General features: G+C 44.5%; 3 protein-coding genes and 1 pseudogene across 3 annotated transcripts in view; 2 read left to right on the top strand and 2 right to left on the bottom strand.

Annotated features, from left to right (window-relative positions):
- LOC142190613 (gastrula zinc finger protein XlCGF66.1-like) overlaps positions 1-15,221 on the top strand; it is a 410,056-nt gene that overhangs the window by 14,590 nt on the left and 380,245 nt on the right. The window lies entirely within an intron of this gene.
- Positions 1-15,221, top strand: part of LOC142189797 (uncharacterized) — a 373,599-nt pseudogene that overhangs the window by 189,441 nt on the left and 168,937 nt on the right.
- The window catches only part of LOC142189984 (uncharacterized), a 373,254-nt gene that overhangs the window by 281,051 nt on the left and 76,982 nt on the right, over positions 1-15,221 (bottom strand). The window lies entirely within an intron of this gene.
- The window catches only part of LOC142189952 (uncharacterized), a 67,870-nt gene that overhangs the window by 47,672 nt on the left and 4,977 nt on the right, over positions 1-15,221 (bottom strand). The window lies entirely within an intron of this gene.

Below are 15,221 nucleotides of genomic sequence, written 5' to 3'. Positions count from 1 at the left end.
TTTTCCGCTTTACCAAATCAGCCCCGAATCTCCATCAGATTCCTTACTGGCCAGGCGGGATTTTCCACCTCCCATTTATTTCCATAGAGCTCTGAGGTGGAATCTGCCTGAAGATCGAGCAGGAGGATTATTTTTCTGCTACCTGAAATAATCTGCTATATAATTCTGGTAAATTTTTTTCCCTTCACGAGGACTGACAGCCGGTGAGGAAGAAATTTCCCTCGTTCACATCGATGTCAAGTCCATATTCCTGCTGTCCGTTCTATTTTATACTACATTTATTACCCCCTATAGCGGTATCACATTTATATTCATGTATTATTAGTATTTTACCTGAATCGGGGAACAACAAATAGTCTAAACAATGTCTGAATAGAATCAGTGACCCTTCTGTGCTTTATATAGTGGTGACTCCTCACCTGGGCGGGTCCCTGTAGGAATGTCCTCCTCACACTCCTCATCACCACTCACATAGGGCTCTTCCTTTATTCTCATAGATATAACATTAATGTCGCTCAGATCTTTATCCTGATGGAAAATCTGTAATACAAATAATGTAAAAGTCACTGGACAAATGGGGAAGTCACAGAGAATGTTCTAGATCATTAATCTGCATGAAGATGAAAGATGTCCTGACAGTAGCTGCAGGTCTGTGAGAAGCCGGAGAAACATATTAGATGGCGGCTCAATGACACCGCCCATGTATATAACCATATAATACTGCTGGATACAACAAGACTGACCACAAGGACTTCACAGCCCGTCTACACATCATAGGGAATATCTCCATCTACCTGATCATCCTGTGGAAGAAGAGGACTGGGACATCTCTCCGGTGTTGTCCTCTTACTGGATCTACCTGTAGGAAACACAGACAGGGACTGAATTCATTCTGTAGATACAAATAATGGAAGTCCATGTGTATATAGTCATGTCTATTACCTGCTGATGTGAGGGGCTGCTGGTCCTCCATCATCACCTCCTTGTACAGATCCTTGTGTCCTTCTAAATACTCCCACTCCTCCATGGAGAAATAGATAGCGACATCCTGACACCTTATAGGAACCTGACAACACAATGATACAGTCATCACCCCGACCCCTCCAGTTACTGTATAATGTCCCAGCATTCCCACCTCTCCAGTCAGCAGCTCCAGCATCTTGTTGGTGATTTGAAGGATCTTCTGTCCATTGATCTCCTCCTGTATCAGGGCGTGAGGTGGAGGCCCTGGGATTGGGCTCAGGGTTCCTCCATATCCCTCATACACAGGAGCCTGACAGCGCCCACTAGAGGTCTTCTTCACTACAGTGTAATCCTGGTTATGGGGAGACACATTAATAAATCTCACTACATACATGTCCAGAGTCCATCACCTCTCCAGTCATATCATCTGTTATTACTATAGATAAGAATGATGTCATGATGACATCATCAGAATCTCTCACCTCTCCAGTAAGCTGGTAGATGATCTCTAGGGTGAGATTTAATAGACTTTCCGCCATCTTCTTCCTGTCTCTTTCCATCCTTGATGGATCAATCAGGAATATTCTCTTACATAGAAGATACTGAGAGGATTCTATATTGTAGGAACCTGAATGGAGAGAAGATGAGACAATGTAATCACTACACGGAATCCCATGGAATAAATAGAGTTGAGTCCCATTATTATCACCACCTCCTACTTCTGACGTCGGCAGCGTGTAGCTCAGGAAGGAAGTGACTTGTTGTGGGCCGGCTTGGTGGGTATATAAGGTGTGTGATAGGCCGAGCAGAATCTCATTGTTGTTTCGGGTAAAGGGGACGATTTATCAGAGTTGGAAAACAGATGACTATTGGCTGTTGGGACAAGGGTGACAGTATATCAACAACAGCGAAGGTTACTAATGTAAACACAAGTCTCACAGCTAAAGACATGACATAAGGTTTTAGCTGAGGAGTATAGGTCCATTTGGGATGTGTTCATACTGAGAGACACTCCGCCTCCTCTGCCAGTGCCACAGCGACAAGTCGCCGGAGGAGGAGCAGCAGCATCAGCAGCCAGTACAGTATCTGGAACATGAGGAACCAGAAATGTTTCACCTCGCAGCACCAACCAGACCCACAACAGGCCACAGACACCCACCGGCTACACTAACAGGTACAGTTATAACTAGAGGATTCCTATTTTCGTGTACATGTGGCATGCATCTACTGGGATTCGATGGGATAGGGTCCCAACCCTGAATCACATACAGTATAATGTAAAAGATTCCACTGGAGAAGGTTCTTTGTTCAAAGGTACATTTATTGATGCATTGTGGCACACGTAGGGTTGCAGAGTATGAAAATTGTGAAAAAGCAGTGTTCTGGATCCTCAGACTGCAAACTATGGAACCTAGGGGTCTGAACGGAGAGTATGAAATGGCTGCTTTTGTATAGAGAACCGCAACAATCCGAATCATTACTTCTACCGTATTCCTTGAATGATGTCTACTATATGAAATAACTATGTACGGTAACTCAGACCCATTTATACCAATGTATCTACTGCACTGATTGTATGAAGTCTCATTGATTTCAGATCCGCCAATGATTGCCACCAGACGAAATGCAATGATGCGCTACCAGTAACCTTTATACTGATAGGGAAATGAATACATTTATATATATTTCCTATATGCGTATACATTCTTTCAATAATACTTAAGCTTGTAGCATGCATCTCTCCAAGTCAGCCTGACCCATCTTCCATATTAATCAGAATATGTGCAGACAGAATGCTGCACCCAGATAATAAACCAGATCATAATAAAGTGATAAGACACTATTAAAATAGCTTTAAGATGAGACTAATGGGAAAACCCATGTCAAAATAGACTTTGGTATGCCACGCAGTAAAGATGGCCACGAACTGACGTAACCTCTGGTCATCTAGCATGAGTAAGAGGAATAGTTAGAATATTTATATTGGGGGCGGGATATTCTTGTAATACTTATGCATGGAAATTGCTGAATCCTAATTGTTAATGACACACCCATGTACGCCTACCGAGTTAGTGATTACTCTATAACACACCCATATAGGCCTACTGAGAATTGGTATAAGAAGACCTGATGTATGCAATAAAGGTATGCTTCTACCCAGATTCAATGTGCCCGAGTTGAACGCATCATTGACTCGAGTCTCTATCTTTAAATTTGACTATCATCCAATATACTTAAGTGGTCCCATTGAGACCAACCCTGACAGTAAATGGCGCCCAACGTGGGGCCAGCAAAGCCAAAAGACCTCAATATCTTGAGACCCGGCAATAACAGAGTTAAAGATCAAAGGGCACACAGACAATCACCGGTGAGGTAAGAACCTTTGCTTCTTACAATATCTCTGTGTTTCACGGTCTTCTAAATCTAGAGCCGGATCTTGCGGTATGCTATAGTCAGTCTTTTTGTACTTCCAGCTCATATTATTTGGTAACGAACCATAGAATATTATTGTGATACTTAATGGTATATTGGATTGGATAGCTCTATGTATTACTGTTTTGTTATGTCTAACGTGTAACTGCTGTGTGAATGTATGAGTCTACCTAGTGGGTATGGAATGGTGTGTTGGGGTCTGCCGTAAAGACTAACCCTTCCCGGGATCAGACTGCCGTGTCCAGTTGGTCTGGGAAGAGCGCTCCTGACGGGTGGTCCTACATGCCAGATACCTCCTCTTGGGGACAATTAGAGATATGGTGTACAAAGTACATCAAATGACTGGTAGATCCTCTGTAATTCCCTCTGGTAACCAAAGGGAGACGCCCTGAGTCAGAGGATAAGTCTTGTCTTATGTTTGTCATTGTTTGTCTTCTGTTTGTCTTGTAGTTCGCACAACACTATCTCACATGATATCAGGGGAGTTTGAAAGGGTTTGGGTCATACTTGTCTGTTTAGCATTAGTTTGCTTCACCCTCTGGTTAATATATAGGATCTATTTTTATGCAAAACGTAGCCTGATCTATGTACTGTTCCTAACTCAGAAAGTCCATGGGTTTGAGTGACTGTGACTGAAGTTTAAAAAGTCACGATTGGCCAGAGTCTCTAACCGTACTTGGACCCAGCAGCATTTTTGGTGCGGCTGGGGGAAGAGGGCTTGGCTCGAGGGATGGGTTTACAGGGTACAGTACTAAGGGCATTTTATAAGTACAGTAGCGGTATACAGTACTAAAGACAAAGTATATATATTAACCAGAAGAGGGAAGTGAAGTGCAGACATTGGAAATCTATACAGCTGAGAGAACCATGAGGCTTGTGATGCTTGTGGGATAGTGAAAATTGTTATGAAAGATTCAAGTAAGTTATTGAAAGTTCTAGAAATGTGAAGTGATCCATTAGGATCTTAAACTCTGGCAACCAACCGTAGTGCTGATCAATGGGTTAATGATGATAAGTTGGTCAGAAAAGAAAGTAGTCGTATATACTCAAGTATAAGCCAAATTTTTCAGCACAGTTTTTGTGCTGAAAAAGCCCCCCTCGCCTTATACTAGAGTCAAGCAGCAAAAATAAAAAAAAATTATATATACACACCGTATTTTTCGGACTATAAGACGCACTTTTTTCCCCCAAAATTTGGGGGGAAAAGAAGGGTGCGTCTTATAGTCCGAATGTGGCGCCTGGCATCCGCTGTAATAGAGAGGCGGATGCCGGCAAGGGATAGACGCCGGGGCCTGAGACATCGCTGCGCTCCTCTGCCCTGCATGAAGCCAGCAGCGGCGATGCTATTCCGCTCCTCCGTCCCCCCGCCACTGGCTTCATGCAGGACAGTGGAGCGCAGCGATGTCTCAGGCCCTGGCACCAGTGCCAGCATCTATCCCTCGCCGGCATCCGCTTCTCTAGTACAGCGGATGCCGGGTCAGTATCGGTGGCCCCTTCTCCCCCGGGGCCGGTTCCCACTGGCCCCATACCTGTGAAGTTGCAGGCCGGCTCCTGCGCGGCGATATCGCAGGAGCCGACCTGTTCGGGTGAGAGCCGGGAGCCTAATGAGGCTCCCAGGCCTGTCACTGCTGTATTAGTATTGCGGCTGAGTCTATGACCAGCTGTAATACTAATATACAGAATGTCCCATAGACGGCAATACAGTTGTATTGCCGTCTATGGGACTTGCAATCAAGTGACCGCAGGTTCAAGCCCCCGGGGGGGAAATAAAATAGTAAAAAAAAAAAAGCTTTAAAAATATATAATAAAAATATGAAATAAAAGTTCTAAATCACTCCTTAGAAAATCATATGTCATAAACCGCCGGGTTTTTTTTTTTTTCAATACAAGGTGATCTAAGCAATACTTATTCCCCAAAATGGTATAACTAAAAAGTACATCTGGCCCCGCAAAAAAAAAAAAAAAAAAACACTCTATGCGTCCCCGTACAGCTGCAGGGTCACCTGTCAATGTGGCCTTGCAGCTGTTGCAAAACTACAACTCCCATATATTAAATATTTTACCATTTTTTGCTTCAAAAATTTTTTCCCCTATTTTCCTCCTCTAAAACCTAGGTGCGTCTTATAGTCCGAAAAATATATATTTGGGGGGGGGGGGGGGTCCATGACCAGCCACAATAGTAATGCATAGAATCTCCCATAAAATTGTGTGTGTGTGTGTGTGTGTGTGTGTGTGTGTGTGTGTGTGTGTGTGTGTGTGTGTGTGTAAGTATAATAAAAAAATAAAGTAAATAAAAGTACTTAATCCCACCTTTCCCTAGAATACATATAAAAAGTAGAAAATGACTGTGAAACACATACACATTAGGTGTAGGGTCTGAACAACATTTACACATTTACAGGGACAGACCTAGAGTCCATCTTAAAGGGAAAAAATTGGTTAATCTATAATGCAATCAGTTATGGACACAATAGAGAAAATGGGAGAATCTACAATTCCTGGAAAACAAACCCACCAAGGGAAGCATGTAGGTGTCTTGAGTATTATAACTGTGAGAAGATGGGACACACCAAGCGTCACTGTAGGTCCCCACAAAAATGGTTAAGTTCAGGGGAAGGTGTCTCATCCTAGAACTCACAATAGGATCCTGTATCAATGTACCACAAATTGTAATTGCTCATATGTGTATGACCAGATTGATAGTCAGTGATAAGTCACCTGTTAATTTATTAAGATTAGATATACTGTTACAGTACTGGGTATACAGGTGCACATTGTATACAGCCCCACCTGACAATCCAGCATTAGAGCAAGTCCCTGACACACTGTGGGCACAGTCTAAGACAGATGTTGGGCATATGCCAGTTTCTCCAGTGGTAAAGCTAGCAGCAAAGTCCCTTATAGTGGAGCAGCCTCCAGCAATAGGGAAATATAATCACAGAATTAATTCCTTCTGGTGCAATAAAGCCTCCAAAATCTTGTAACCTTAAAGAGATACAGTACAGTACATGCTTTTGAATCCAGCTGCTCTAATTCCTATTGGTGCAGTGGATTCAAAAGGGGGGAAATGGGACAATGAAAATTATTTTTCTTCATTTGTTGATTTTATAGCCCTTGGCTCAGGAAAAATTAGGTTTTTGACATTTAATATACCTCATTAATTTAGATGTTGAGTTTTTTTGTAGATGGTTCAAGAAGCATTGGTGACGATAGATGGTTCTACACTGGGTATGCAGAGATCACACAATATGAGGTAGTAAAAGCAGAACCACTCCCTCTTCATATGTCTGCACAGGAGATGGAGCTGATGGCGCTCATTAACCACTTCCGGACCGCCCATAGACTATATTCATCCGGATAGTGGTTGCCTAGTTCTGACAGGACATATTGGTACGTCCAATCAGAACACAGCAGCTGCGCGGAGATCGTGCAGCTACTGAAGCTGGGAGCCGGCTGTAACTTCAGCCAGAGCTCCCAGAGAGATGGCAGGGAAGGTTTATTCCCTTCCCTGCCATCTCGATCGCTGTGATCCGCCGGGAGCAGCGTCTTGCAAGAGCTGCTGGGTCCTACAGGACCCAGATCAGCTCTGTATACTGCGTATACAGCGTGCAGGAGGCTGTATTCCTCCTGCAACTGGGGCTAAATGTACCAGCCTCAGTTGCAGGGGAAATCAGCCTCTGTAAAAAAAAAAAAAGTGATCAGATGTTCCCAAAGGTCTCTTATCACCTTATGGGGACACAATCTGAAGAAAAAAAAAAAAAAAAAAATTTTTTTCAAAAAATGTAAATAAAATATTTTTCGGACTATAAGACGCACCGGAGGTTTTAGAGGAGGAAAATAGGGAAAAAATTTTTTTTAAGGAAAAAAAATTGGTGAAATATTTAATAACCTAATAATATAATATTTCACCAATGTAAATAGAACCGGGGGCTTTCGGACACAGGGATACCAAATGTGTATGTGTTTCACAGTAATGTTTTTGTTTTATATGTATTCTAGGGATATGGGGGTGATTTGAACATATCTATCTAATCTATCTATCTATCTGTCTGTCTATCTAATCTATCTGTCTGTCTGTCTATCTAATCTCATCCATGGATGGAAAGAGACACCCTGCAGTGAAGCTATGCAAGAAGAGAAAAAGGGGCGGGCCAGACGGGTGAAGGAGGTGTGGTTTTCTAAGCAAACTTGAAAACACACCTCTTTCACCCGTCTGGCTCGTCCCTCCTTCACTGCCTCTCAGATCTTGCTCCTGCAATGAAGCCACACAGGCAGGGAAGTAGGGGCGGGCCAGACGGGTGAAGGAGGCGTGGTTTCAAGCTTGCCGAGAAAACCACGCCTCCTCCTCCCGTTTGGCCCGCCCCTCCTTCCCTGTCTGTGTCGCATGTTTACAGGAGCCAGATCTGAGAGGCAGTGAAGGAGGGGCGGGCCAGACGGGAGAAAGAGGCGTGGTTTTCTCGGCAAGCTTGAAACCACGCTTCCTTCACCTGTCTGGCCCGCCCCTACTTCCCTGCCTCTCATATCTCGCTCCTGCAAACACGCGACACAGACAGGGAAGGAGGGGCAGAGCAGGCAGGCACCGTGCTGCTCTTCTTTTTGTTCGCACAGACGGGAGACAGACGCTGCGCACGCTGCATTCGGACTATAAGACGCACACACATTTTCCTCCCATATTGGGAGGAAAAAAAGTGCGTCTTATAGTCTGAAAAATACGGTAATTAAAAAAAAAAAACAACACGCTAATAAAATGCCGTTATTAAAGGTTATAGCCCCATCCCCGACGACACCATACAGAATAAAAATTACAATAGCAGAGATGAAAAGCTATTTTATAAAGTTTCTCAGTATACTTTATTGTTATTAAATTAAAAATAAATAAATAAATTGAAAACCAGACAATTTCCCTCCTATTAGGTTTGTATTTTCCCGGATATAAAAAAAATTAAAACACATTTGAAAATAAAAACAACATAAAAATAAAGCCCTATGGGTCCCCGAAAAAAGACACAAAAATTAGTTGACTGAGACATACGGGAAAAATGTTACAGCCTTCAAAAGCGCACATACAAAAAAAAAAACCAAAAAGGTGTCTGTTCCTGGACCACAAACTGGCCCGGTACTGAAGTTTTTAAATTGCTTAGAGGGTCTGAAGGTAAACAGTACAACATATACACTGACTTCAGGTATGCTTTTAGGATTGCCCATGACTATGGTCCCATATGGAGGGCAAGAGATGTCATTACAACAGCAGGTACCCCTATTAAACATGGGAGTCTTATTAACCCCTTAAGGACAGGCCATTTTTTGGTTTTGCATTTTCATTTTTCCCTCCTCTTAGCCATAACTTTTTCATTTTTCAGTTCACAGAGTCACATGATGGCTTATTGTTTGCAGGACAAATTGTACTTTGTAAGGACGCCATTCAATATGCTGTGCAATGTACTGGGAAGCTGGAAAAAAATTCAAAATGAGGTGCAAATGGAGAAAAAATGCATTTGCGCCATTTTCATATGGCTTTAATTTTTACAGCGTTCACTTTGGTACAAATGACGTTACTTGTGTTCTACGTGTCAGTACGAACACGGTGATACCACATTTATAAAGTACTTTTAATGTTTTGATACTTTTTGAAAAATTAAAAACTGCAAAATAGAAAAAAAAATTCTGTTGTCATGTTCTGACACCTGTAACTTTTTCATATGCAGTGTCTTTTTATGCGGGACAAGATGACGTTTCTATTGATACCATTTGGGTAAAGATCTGATGGTTTGATCACTTTTTTTTTCAATTTTTTATAGGAGGCAAAGTGTTGAAAAAAAAAAAAAAAAATTGCTATTTGGCTATTTTTATTTTTTTTTGCCGCTACGCCGTTCATAGCATGGGATAAATGTTTTAATATTTTAATAGTTCAGTTTAATAGTTTAATAGTGATTTGAACTTTTATATTTTTAAAAAATTTTTTTTATACTTTTAAAAACTTTTTTTCTTCTTTTACATTTATGATCAGACCCCTCAGGTACCTTGAAATCTAGGGGGTCTGATCACTCATACTATTCACTGCAATATTACAGTATGGCAGTGAATAGCAAAATCACAGCAGTTCTATTAGATGATGCCTCTGGCATCGTGCAATAGAACCAATGCTATGACATGCCTGGAAGCCTTCAATAGGCTTCCGACTGTCATAGCAACTGATCACCGCGGAAAATGGCGACGCCAGTGCCGCCTGCACAATTTACACGCTGCGTTTGACCGCAGTTTGTAAAGGGTTAACAGCAGCTGTTAGCGGCAGGTCTTGGCTGTATTATACAGCCGGCATCTGTCCTGTATGGAGTGAGCTCAGCTCCTGAGCTCGCTCCATACATCCCCATGCGACCCATGACGTAATACTACGTCAAAAGTTGCTAAGGGGTTAAACAGTTGATGGAAGCCCTGATGCTTCCAAAAGAAGTGGGTTTAAGAAAGGTAAAGGTACACACAAAGCTTGACACCAATGAAGCATGAGGTAGAGACAAGGTGGACAAAGCAGCAAACAAAAGCGGCAAAGAAACCAAGGTGATAGGACACGGAACACCTCTGCTGATCATGGCGAGTACTGAGTGTAACCAGATGGACTTAAGTATCTCACAGGCTCTAACTTGGCAAACACCGGGGAAGAGACAGATAAGGTCTGGTCAAAGGCTGGAGCTCAGGACAATGAAGGTCTGTGGAAGGTGGGATTGCGCGTGTAAGGATTGGAGTCAGGGTCAGGCAGTGCAAAGTGACACATCTGGGAAAGCAACACTTTTGGCTAAGATCAAGTGTAGTATCTGTTCTTATCAGAAGCAGAAAGTACGTGAAACCGCCGGAGGTGCTGGACTAGGGCCCACCGGTTGGGAGTAGACCGAAATCTGTGGAAGATGAGAACGTGAGAACCACTTTGGGCATGTTGCTGGGGGAGGCGGCTAGTAATCGGTTCTGCCAGTGGGGTGGATGACCACTGTAGGGGACCGATGAAGACTGCTGACGCTGGCAACATGACCACATGGCACTTCCGAGGGTGTCATGGATCTTGGCTGGAGGTCGGGGAGCGCTCGAAGGTCTCTGGTGTCGTGCTCTGGGGGTTTGAGTGGCCCCCAGGGTGCCTTAAATCACTGGGCTTGGGAACCCCACTGATTTGGGCACTATTGCTATGGCACTGGAATACACCTATTTGAGCACACCACTCCTTAATGCCTGGTTTACCAGCATTGGAGTAATTTTTATAGATCCGGCGGTAAACCGGGCTCTGTAAGGGCACTTTACCACTTATTAAGTGTTTTTCTCACGTTTTTTATTTTCACTCTGTCACCTTTTTGTGTGTCGACGAAGGGATGCTGTACCCTTTTGGGACGCTTCCTGACGGTGTCTGGGGATGAGGCCTGTAATGGGTCTCTCCCCTCTTTCAGCTGACCTGTCCTGGGGAACCAGGGCAGGTGCAGACTTCTTGCCTGAGCCAAGGAGTATCTCTGGTGGTGGCAGCCCGGAGAGAAACTTGGCGACTGGTAATCCTGAGTACCCTTGGTGGTGGCAGCCCGAGGGGAAAACGGATGTGTTGGGTAGGGCCATCCTGCTCCGGCAGATGGCCCTTTCGGATACTCGACCCCACTCGGTCACCTTTTGGTCCTTGTGGGGAAGAGTTTGAGTCAGGAACCTCTCTCCCCTTTAGGGGAAGGGTGCGTTTTTTGGCAAGCATCCTGGGCACGTTTTTTTTAGTGTGGCACCCACACTTTTTTCGTGCACTTGGTGTTTTTGATTTGGCACAGACGGAGACCTTAAAAAAAAACAAAAAAAAAACACTGTGCAACTAATGACAAAAGGGGGTCGCAGGCCCTGCAGCTATAACTATGCTGTAATATCTGAGATGAGGCAGACCAATGCACTTCCTAATTGAAGTGCGCCTACCACGGCTCCTAACCTTCTATCCGGCGGCTAGGATAAGGGGAGAGGAGGCCCTGAAAGTCCTAGGGACTGGAGTCACGGGGTCACACCTAAACAGAAAGCACAGTGTAAATGCAACGCAAAACAAAAGACTAAACAGCATGGAACCAGGGAGGACCACAAGTCCCAGCAAGACACAGAAGAGAAGGCGAGGTCAGACGAGCAAGAGGTCAAGCCAGGTGATATAATAAAAGGTACCGAATCAAAAGACAAGGGATAGTCAAAAATACAAGCCGGGTCTAAAAACCAAGAAACATATGGAATACAAACAGACAGGGAATCAGACTGAGCAGGGGGACCAGGAAACCCAAAGTGAATGGCTGGCAAGGATCCATGCCTGGGTGGGGTTTAAATAGCAGCAGAGAACACACCTGATGGCTAATGACATGGAGACTGAGAGCAAGGAAAAGATTACCCAATACACACCCAATAGAACTCCTAACATGTCTCCCAGGGAGACGCTGCGCAGCAAGGAGACCGCGGCGACTCCGTATCCTGACAGTACCCCCCCTTTGAGGAGGGGCCTCCGGACCCTCAAGAGGACCCCCTGGCTTAGTAGGGTAAGAACGGAAAAACTTCTCCACCAATCTAGGAGCGTGAAGGTCTCTGGCTGCCACCCAAACACGCTCCTCTGGTCCATACCCCTTCCAATGTATGAGGAACTGAAGGGAATTCTGCACTCTGCGTGAATCAATGACCCGTTCCACCTCATACTCTAGTTCCCCCTGAACGATCACTGGTTCGGGTGGGGAACGAATGACCATTGCCGGAACATACTTTTTGAGTAGGGACTTATGAAAAACTGGGTGAATATGGAGGGACCTAGGAAGTGATAATTTGAATGACACAGGGTTGATTATTTCTCTCTACGCCTTTCCCTAAGCCTCCTATCAATAGAAATAACCAAGGACATAAAGTCTCCTAGATTTTCAGGGACTGGATGACTTACTAGAGCATCTTTCACAGAATCAGATAAGCCTTGTCTAAAAAGGGGTTAACAAAGGTCTGTCTGTCCACCCTGACTGAGAGCTCCACTGACGAAACTCCGTACAATACTCTTCAGCAGTTCTAACTCCCTGCTGAATAGACAACAGATGGGACTCAGCCAAGGCAACTCTATTAGGGTCATCATAAATCTGACCTAATGTTTGGAAAAATTTACTTAACGAATTCCATTCTGGAGCTCCAGCAGGTAGAGCCAAGGCCCAGTCTTGTGGTGACCCTCGTAGAAGGGACACAACCAGCGCCACCTGCTCTGCTTCAGAAGAAAGGAAATTAAAACGAAAAAAATAAACGGCAAGATTCCCGAAATGTTCGGAATCTGTCTGGTTTACCGTCAAAACGGTCAGGCAAGAGCATTTTAGGATCCTGACGGGTATTCAATATGGGAAAAACTGGTGTTTGAATAGAAGAACCTGCAGCGGCTGATGCTGGATCAGGCAAAGCATCCAGACGCTGCGAGACTTGGTTAATTAACCCAGCCATGCCCTGCACCTGCCTTGACAGTTCGTCCCGGCGGTCAGTTACGGAGTGTTCGGCATCCACACTAAACCGCCGGGCGGCCTGCCTAGGGTAAGGGCCAGCCATTATGTAAGGATTGGAGTCAGGGTCAGGCAGTGCAAAGTGACACATCTGGGAAAGCAACACTGTGCAACTAATGACAAAAGGGGGTCGCAGGCCCTGCAGCTATAACTATGCTGTAATATCTGAGATGAGGCAGACCAATGCACTTCCTAATTGAAGTGCGCCTACCACGGCTCCTAACCTTCTATCCGGCGGCTAGGATAAGGGGAGAGGAGGCCCTGAAAGTCCTAGGGACTGGAGTCACGGGGTCACACCTAAACAGAAAGCACAGTGTAAATGCAACGCAAAACAAAAGACTAAACAGCATGGAACCAGGGAGGACCACAAGTCCCAGCAAGACACAGAAGAGAAGGCGAGGTCAGACGAGCAAGAGGTCAAGCCAGGAGATATAATAAAAGGTACCGAATCAAAAGACAAAGGATAGTCAAAAATACAAGCCGGGTCTAAAAACCAAGAAAAATATGGAATACAAACAGACAGGGAATCAGACTGAGCAGGGGGACCAGGAAACCCAAAGTGAATGGCTGGCAAGGATCCATGCCTGGGTGGGGATTAAATAGGAGCAGAAAAACACACCTGATGGCTAACGGCATGGAGACTGAAGGCAAGGAAAAGATTAACCCTTAATGACCTAAGCACACCCAATAGAACTCCTAACACATCTCCCAGGGAGACGCCGCGCAGCAAGGAGACCGCGGCGACTCCGTATCCTGAGAGCGCGTGTGCCTGCCAAGGTCCTTGTAGCTGCTCAAGGTACGACCCACCTGTCTAAAAATGCCATTTGTGTTTTGGTGGATAAGCAATGGTTCGCACCTCGGTTTCCAGTGGTTGCCAACAGGTTTACACAAGCATGCCTGACATGTACATGCACCAAAAACCCTCTACCCATTTCAATGACTGCAGAGTGACGTCAAACAACTACCTAAGGTAGGCATGTATGAGTATGTTTTTTTGTGTGTGTTGATCTCTTCGCAGGGTAAGGCGTCCAGCCACCAATGCCAAAAGCCATTACAAAAGCCAAACTGATATTGGAGGTTTCCTGTAGGTTTGGACAATCTGAAGCCATAAAAATTTGACAGAGGTACCCGTTTCACAGGAGAGGTAATGCAAACTGTTATGCAAATGTTGGGGGTCACACAAGCATTTCATACATCCTATCATCCACAAACTAGTGGAAAAGTGAAGAGACTTAATGGTACCCTCAAGCATAAAAATTCAGAAAGCAAGTGAGAAATTAGGGAAACCCTGCACAGAGTGCTTGCCATTGGGTTTATTTTATATAAGGTACACGCCAATGGAAAAAAACAAAACCAAAAACTCCTTTTAAAGGTTTTATTCAGGTCAGCATCAATGCTAGGCTTGTATTTCCCCACAGACACTAGGTTATGCCTGTACAGTGTGACAATCAGTTATTTCCAGAGCCTTCAAAAGAGACTCTCACTTGTGCATAAACAAGCTTGTGATTCTATTCCAGGTTTGATGGTCCTTTCCAAGTCCTCCTTACTACCGCCACTTCTGTGAAACTTGAGGGGAAGCCCACTTGGATTCATGCAAGCCACTATAAAGCCCTGTAGCAAAATAATGATCCTGTTTCCGATGATACTGGTAACTTCACTCCAAAAAGGGGAGACGACTGATGGGCTGATAACCCAAAATGACACTGTGATGACCATACGGCTTATAAAAAGGGATGTTGGTGTACTCACCTGTAAAATCCTTTTCTCGTTGTTTCACTGGAGGACACAGTAACCATGGGTATAGACCTGGTCATTAGGAGGCGGACACTAGGAAAGAAAAAACCGTTGGCTTCGCCCACACAGGCTATACCCTCCCACTGACAGTGCACTCAGTCAATTTTGTATCACAGCAGTAGGAGAGAGTCCAAAAACAAGAATATGGAACCAACCACCAAGTACAAACCTAAATTTGTGAAGAAATAAAACCCCGTACATCAAATAACAACAGGTGGGACCTGTGTCGCCCAGTGAAACAACGAGAAAAGGATTTTACAGGCGAGTACACCAAAATCCCTTTTTCTCGTAATATTTCACAGCAACCATGGGACATTCAATAGCAGTCCCCAAGGGAGGGAAAAACAGTCCTGAGAACAATTGGCACACTGCCGCTTGCAGCACCCTCCGACCAACTGGCACTGGCAGAAGACACAGAAAAGATCTGGTAACAATTTGGTGAAAAAAAGTGAACCGAAGTCCAGGAAACAGCTCTGTACCAGCAAACAGAAGCCTGAAGCCAAACAGCCCCAGAGGTACCGACAACCTTGG

Source organism: Leptodactylus fuscus, chromosome 1, assembly GCF_031893055.1.
Source record: "Leptodactylus fuscus isolate aLepFus1 chromosome 1, aLepFus1.hap2, whole genome shotgun sequence".
Taxonomy (NCBI): domain Eukaryota; kingdom Metazoa; phylum Chordata; class Amphibia; order Anura; family Leptodactylidae; genus Leptodactylus; species Leptodactylus fuscus.
The sequence above is the reverse complement of the archived record's forward strand: the minus strand, read 5'-3'. Positions and strand labels throughout refer to the sequence as shown.